The sequence below is a fragment of the Kogia breviceps genome, chromosome 10, assembly GCF_026419965.1.
Source record: "Kogia breviceps isolate mKogBre1 chromosome 10, mKogBre1 haplotype 1, whole genome shotgun sequence".
NCBI lineage: Eukaryota > Metazoa > Chordata > Mammalia > Artiodactyla > Physeteridae > Kogia > Kogia breviceps.
Window position 1 is genome coordinate 15,535,925 of NC_081319.1, and position 5,737 is coordinate 15,541,661.

Genomic DNA, 5,737 nt, shown 5'->3' on the forward strand with positions numbered 1-5,737 from the left:
TTGTGTTCCTGTCTTGCTAATTGTTTGTCAGGTGTCCAGCAGTGTAGCTTGCTGGTCGTTGAGTGGAGCTGGGTCTTGGCGTTGAGATGGAGATCTCTGGGAGATTTTCACCATTTGATATTACGTGGAGCTGGGAGGTGTCTTGTGGACCAGTGTCCTGAACTTGGCTCTCCCACCTCAGAGGCACAGCCCTGATGCTTCGTTGGAGCACCAAGAGCCTGTCACCCACACAGCTTTAGCATTATGTTGAGTGACTGGGTACATGAAGTTCAGTTGAAGGATATTTTATCTGTGTGCTGGTGTAACTTTTAGCAGGTCCAGTCTCAGTCCTTTAGACATTTTTGAATCCCAGGGTAAAAGTCACTTGCAGTGTTCAGGTAGGGATCCATGCCATAGCTGCCAGGAAAAGGCCCTGACCTTCAACCCAGCCTCCATCCAGGCTCTCCTACTCCCTCCTGGCTGCCATGCCTCACTCCTTCTCAAACATTTTTTTTTAGACCTCAGTTTCTTCTTAAATTAAACGTGGGGGTGACTAGATCAGGAGTTCTTAAGAAAGGTGAATAAACTGGGCTTCAGCAAATTCTCCAAACCCCTGTTTAAATGGAAAATTGTGCATGTGAGCAGCTTTGGGAATCTGATGAAAGCTATTACAGATTTTTCCCAGAAAATAGACATGTGCAAATAGATTCCAGGTTTATATATATGTCAGAATAGTAACTCCCGGACTGTGAACTCCAAAAGTTTTCATTGTGACATTCTATCACTGTAAAGTGCTATTTTCGGGGCCCTACGTGGGGAATGGGGGATAATCCGTGGTAATCCACGGCAGGGTGGCTTCTGGGGACTCTGGGCCTGGATCAGAGGTTCTGCCTGCGCTCTCCGTGCCTCGTTGCCATGCCTCGCAAAATTGAGGAAATCAAGGACTTTCTACTCACAGCCGGGCGAAAGGACGCCAAATCAGTCAAGATCAAGAAAAATAAGGATAATGTGAAGTTTAAAGTTCAGTGTAGCAGGTACCTTTACACCTTGGTCATCACAGACAAAGAGAAGCCAGAGAAGCTGAAGCAGTCCCTGCCACCAGGTTTCTCAGTGAAGGAGCTGAAATGAATCACGCACACTGATATGAACAGTATTAAAATTTTTTAAATTCTCCAAAAATAAAAAAGTGCTATCTTCAAAACAGGTATACTTGAAAATGACTGCTTTTAAAATTTGAGTTGTATTGCTATTTTTTCCCTTACAGTTGAATATAAATTGTAGGAAATACAGTGTTCTTAATTATATTTCTAGAGTATATTTTGGGACTTCTACATTTTGATACATACTACCGAATTGCTCTTTTAAAATGTTTTACCAATTAGTGTTACCAGGAGTTATCAACAGTTGACCATCTCCCTTGCTAACCCTAAATACTATGATCATTCTTTCTCTTTACCTATCCTGTGGAGACTAATTGTGCTCTTTCTTTAAATTTTAATTATATTGTTACATTTTTTGCACCCTGTTTGCGTGTCTCAGATTTGAATTTGCCACAGCTACAGCCTTGGTTGTAAATATTTCTAATAGTTTCAGGAAGAAGTACGAACATAGAGGTCTTCTCTTTGGAGTAGTGGGTTCTCGTGTAACTCTAAGAAAGTTCAGTGTTGGTATAATCTGCTTGTTTATTTTACCATGTACACTAGGCGTCCCCATTAACTAAAAAACTTTCTAAAGATCTGTGAAGCAGAGTCTTGGAGGATCCTGGGAAGTAAGATAATTTCGAAATGGTGTGCAGTCATCTCCTGTAGGCATGCACTTCTGCAGCTGCTGGGAAGATAAAGAACTGGCCGAGAGAGTGGAGTAGAAATTGATTAAAGGTTTTGAAGGATTTAAGAAGTGTTGCTTATTCCAGTGCAAAGAGACTTTCTGCTCAGACTTGGAGAGAACCAAGAACTGTGAGATTGCTCTGCCACAGAACCAGAACAGATGCTGAAGCAATTTTCCAACCATTTCATAACTTCTCAGAGTCCCTCAAGAGTAGCTGTTTCATCTGGTTAATTAAATATATATATATATATATATATATATATATATATATATATATATATGGACTTCCCTGGTGATACAGTGGTTAAGTATCTGCATGCCAATGCAGGGGACATGGGTTCAAGCCCTGGTCCGGGAAGATCCCACATGCCGTGCAGCAGCTAAGCTCACAGGCCTAGAGCCCGTGCTCCGCAACAAGAGAAGCCACCGCAATGAGAAGCCCACTCACCTCAACGAAGAGTAGCCCCCACTCGCCGCAACTGGAGAAAGCCTGCATGTAGCAACAAAGTTCCAACACAGCCAAAAAATAAATAAAACAATTAAGTAAAAAATATATATATATGTATATATGTATGTGTATATGTGTGTGTGTGTGTGTGTGTGTGTGTGTGTGTGTGTGTGTGTGTGTGTGTATAATAGGAGGTTGTGCCATTTAGCCTAGACCAGCATTTCTCGGGGTAAAAAAGGAAACATCTGTCAGCTATCCCAAAACATTGAAGATTAATATTACTTTGTTGTGGATTTTAGTGGGTAAATCATCAAGGGGATATGCTATTACTTATCATTCTGGAAGTTAATTTACTACCTCTGTGAAAAGAATATTCAGAGAACTGATGGAAAGTAATTTTGTTCTTTGTAATTTTTTCTTTATTTTGATGGACTATTTTCAAATATCAGCATTGTTGTAGGTCAGTTGTTCTCCAGGTGCCATCACCTGACCAGCAGGGGAGGCAGCAACATCTGGGAACTTTTTTTTTTTTTTAACGTCTTTATTGGAGTATAATTGCTTTACAATGGTGTGTTAGTTTCTGCTTTACAACAAAGTGAATCAGTTACACATATACATATGTCCCCATATCTCTTCAATCTTGCATCTGCCTCCCTCCCACCCTCTCTATCCCACCCCTCTAGGTGGTCACAAAGCACCCAGCTGATCTCCCTGTGCTATACGGCTGCTTCCCACTAGCTATCCACCCTATGTTTGGTAGTGTGCATATGTCCATACCACATGCAAATTCTTGGGTGCAACCCCAGATCTACAGAAGCAGAAATTTGGGATAGAATCCAGCATTCTTGTGCTAACAAGCCCTTCAGGAGTTGCTGACTGTGCCAAAGTTAACTTTTATGTACTGCAGTGAAAGTTCAACTTGAGTTTGAAGTTACTGTTTTATTGGTATTAGATGTCAACTCAGATTTCACCTCGTCACTTTTCTTAACAAAATAGTTTGCTTCAAATGGCACTCTATCTTTTACTGCACAATGATCAACATGATCATAACTACATCTTTTCAGTTAATAGTTTTTAAAAAGTGTTTCATTAATAATGTCATAATGTGTGATTAGCACTTTGCGTATGGCTGAGTTATTCACATATTTGAACTCATTTTCATCTTTACAACAGGCTGATGATTCACGTGTTACTATTAATTGAGCTGTGCAGATGTTCAGCAGAAAATGTTGTATCCTTGTACCTATGGTATTTATAAATTACAGAAAAAAGGAAGAATTATCAATTTGTTTAGAAATAGATAATAATATAAACAAATTGGAGGTCACTTTTGTTTCTACCAGAAAGGAAAAGATGAAAAAGAACATATTTTTCATGTCCTAAGTATTACAACACAATTTCATCATATATTAAGAGTTGAAAAATCCTGATCCCTTAGAAAAGACCTGTATAATTGACAAAACTTGAATTAATGAAGTTCAGTAATGACCACAACTTAGAAGTGAAAGAGTAAGAGTAAAAATCTCTAAGTAATATATACACAATACATGCTTCAATCTTGAAAACTTCCTTCAAGGAAAAAAACACCTTGACTGCAGAATGCTTTCTACAAAGGGTATAATATTGTGAAATACTCCCATCTGGTGGTTGACTCTTTTAATTACATTTTTATTAAAATAGCAAAATTATAAGATAATTCTACTCCTTAACTTCATCAGAGGCATGTGTTGGTATTTTAAAAATTAATTGTAAAACATAGTAAATTTTTATACTCTATGATGAAATGTATTATCTTAGAAATACTTGCCCTGTGAAATTATAAACATAAATTTTAAATATTTAATCATCAAAATCATTCTAATATACATTGTCCTACAGTTAGCTTCTTTGTATGTAACTTGCTGTAATTTACCTCCCCCCCAAAAAATGTGTTTTGAATCTCATACATGCTTTCACTGAGTTAATTACTGAGTTACATAGTTGTTTTACAAAACATTAAAAACAACTTCTCCTGAAAGCAGAAGAGAGGGCTTGACATCAGCTTTGAAAAAAAAAAATTGTTTTTCCATGATCAGGCCTGCTGTTTTGTATTTTTATTGAGGCACCTGTATATTCTTTTTTAAAACTGAGATATAATTGACATACGACATTATATTACTTTCAGATATACAACTGACTTGATATTTATATGGATTTTGAAATGATCACTGAAATAAGTCTAATAGAGTCTAAATAGATGAATACTTATAAAATGCAAAATTCAGGTCAACAGGTGTTTTTTGGAGTATAGTTTTTTTTGAAGTATACAATATTCGGTAAGTTACAGGTGTACAACATAGTTATTCACAATATTTAAAGGTTAAACACCATTTATAGTTATTATAAAACTTTGGTTATATTCCCTGTGTTGTATAATATATCCTCAAAGCTTATTTATTTTGTACCTAATAGTTTGTACCTCTGAATCACCTACGCCTATCTTGCCCCTCCTCGCTTCCCTTTCCCCACGGTAACCACTAGTATGTTTTCTATATCTGTGAGTCTGTTTCTTTTTTGGTATATTTACTAATTTGTTTTATTTTATAGATTCCACATATAAGTAATATCATACAGGATTTGCCTTTCTCTGCCTGACTCATTTCACTTAGCATAATGTCCTCCAAATCCATCCATGTTGCTGCAAATGGCAAAATTTTGTTCTTGTTTTTTTGGTGTGTGGTTTTATGGTTGTTGTGGTTTTTTTGGCTGAGTAGTAGTATTCCATTGTATATGTATGTATACCACATCTTCTTTATCCATTCATTTCTTGATGAACACTTACGCTGCTTCGCTATCTTGGCAGTTGTAAATAATACAACTACAAACATTGTATGTATCCTTTCAATTTAGTGTTTTTGTTTTTCTCAGCTATATACCCAGGAGTGGAATTGCTGGGTCATGTGGTAGTTCTACTTTTGTTTTCTTTGAGAAACCTCCATACTGTTTTTCGCAGTGGTTGCACCAATTTACATTCCCAAGAAGAGTTAGGGTTTTCTCCACATCCTCTCCAATATTTATTATTTGTGTTCTTTTTGATGATAGCCATTCTGACAGGTTTGAGGTGGTTTAGATTTGCATCTCCCTGATGATTAGCCATGTTAAACATCTGTTCATATGCTTGTTAGCCAGAGTATTTCCTCTTTGGAAAAGTGTGTATTTAGTTCTTCTGCCCATTTTTTAATTGTTTTTTTTTCTTTTATCTTGACTTGTATGACCTGTTTATATATTTTATATATTCACCCCTTTTCTATGATATAATTAGGAAATCTTTATTCTGTGGGTATCTTTTCATTTTGTCAGTGGTTTCCTTTTCTGTGCATAAGCTTTTAAGTTTAATTGGGTCCCATTTGTTTCTTTTTGCTTTTATTTCCTGTGCTTTAGGAGACAGATCCAGAGAAAGATGGCTGAGATTTATGTTTAAGAGCATTCTGCCTATGTTTTCCT

The 5,737-nt window shown here is 36.8% G+C and overlaps 1 pseudogene; it reads left to right on the forward strand.

The window, feature by feature from the left end:
- The first annotated feature begins 889 nt into the window (after nt 1-889).
- On the forward strand, nt 890-1,114 carry LOC131763446 (large ribosomal subunit protein eL38 pseudogene; annotated as a pseudogene).
- Nucleotides 1,115-5,737: the final 4,623 nt, after the last annotated feature.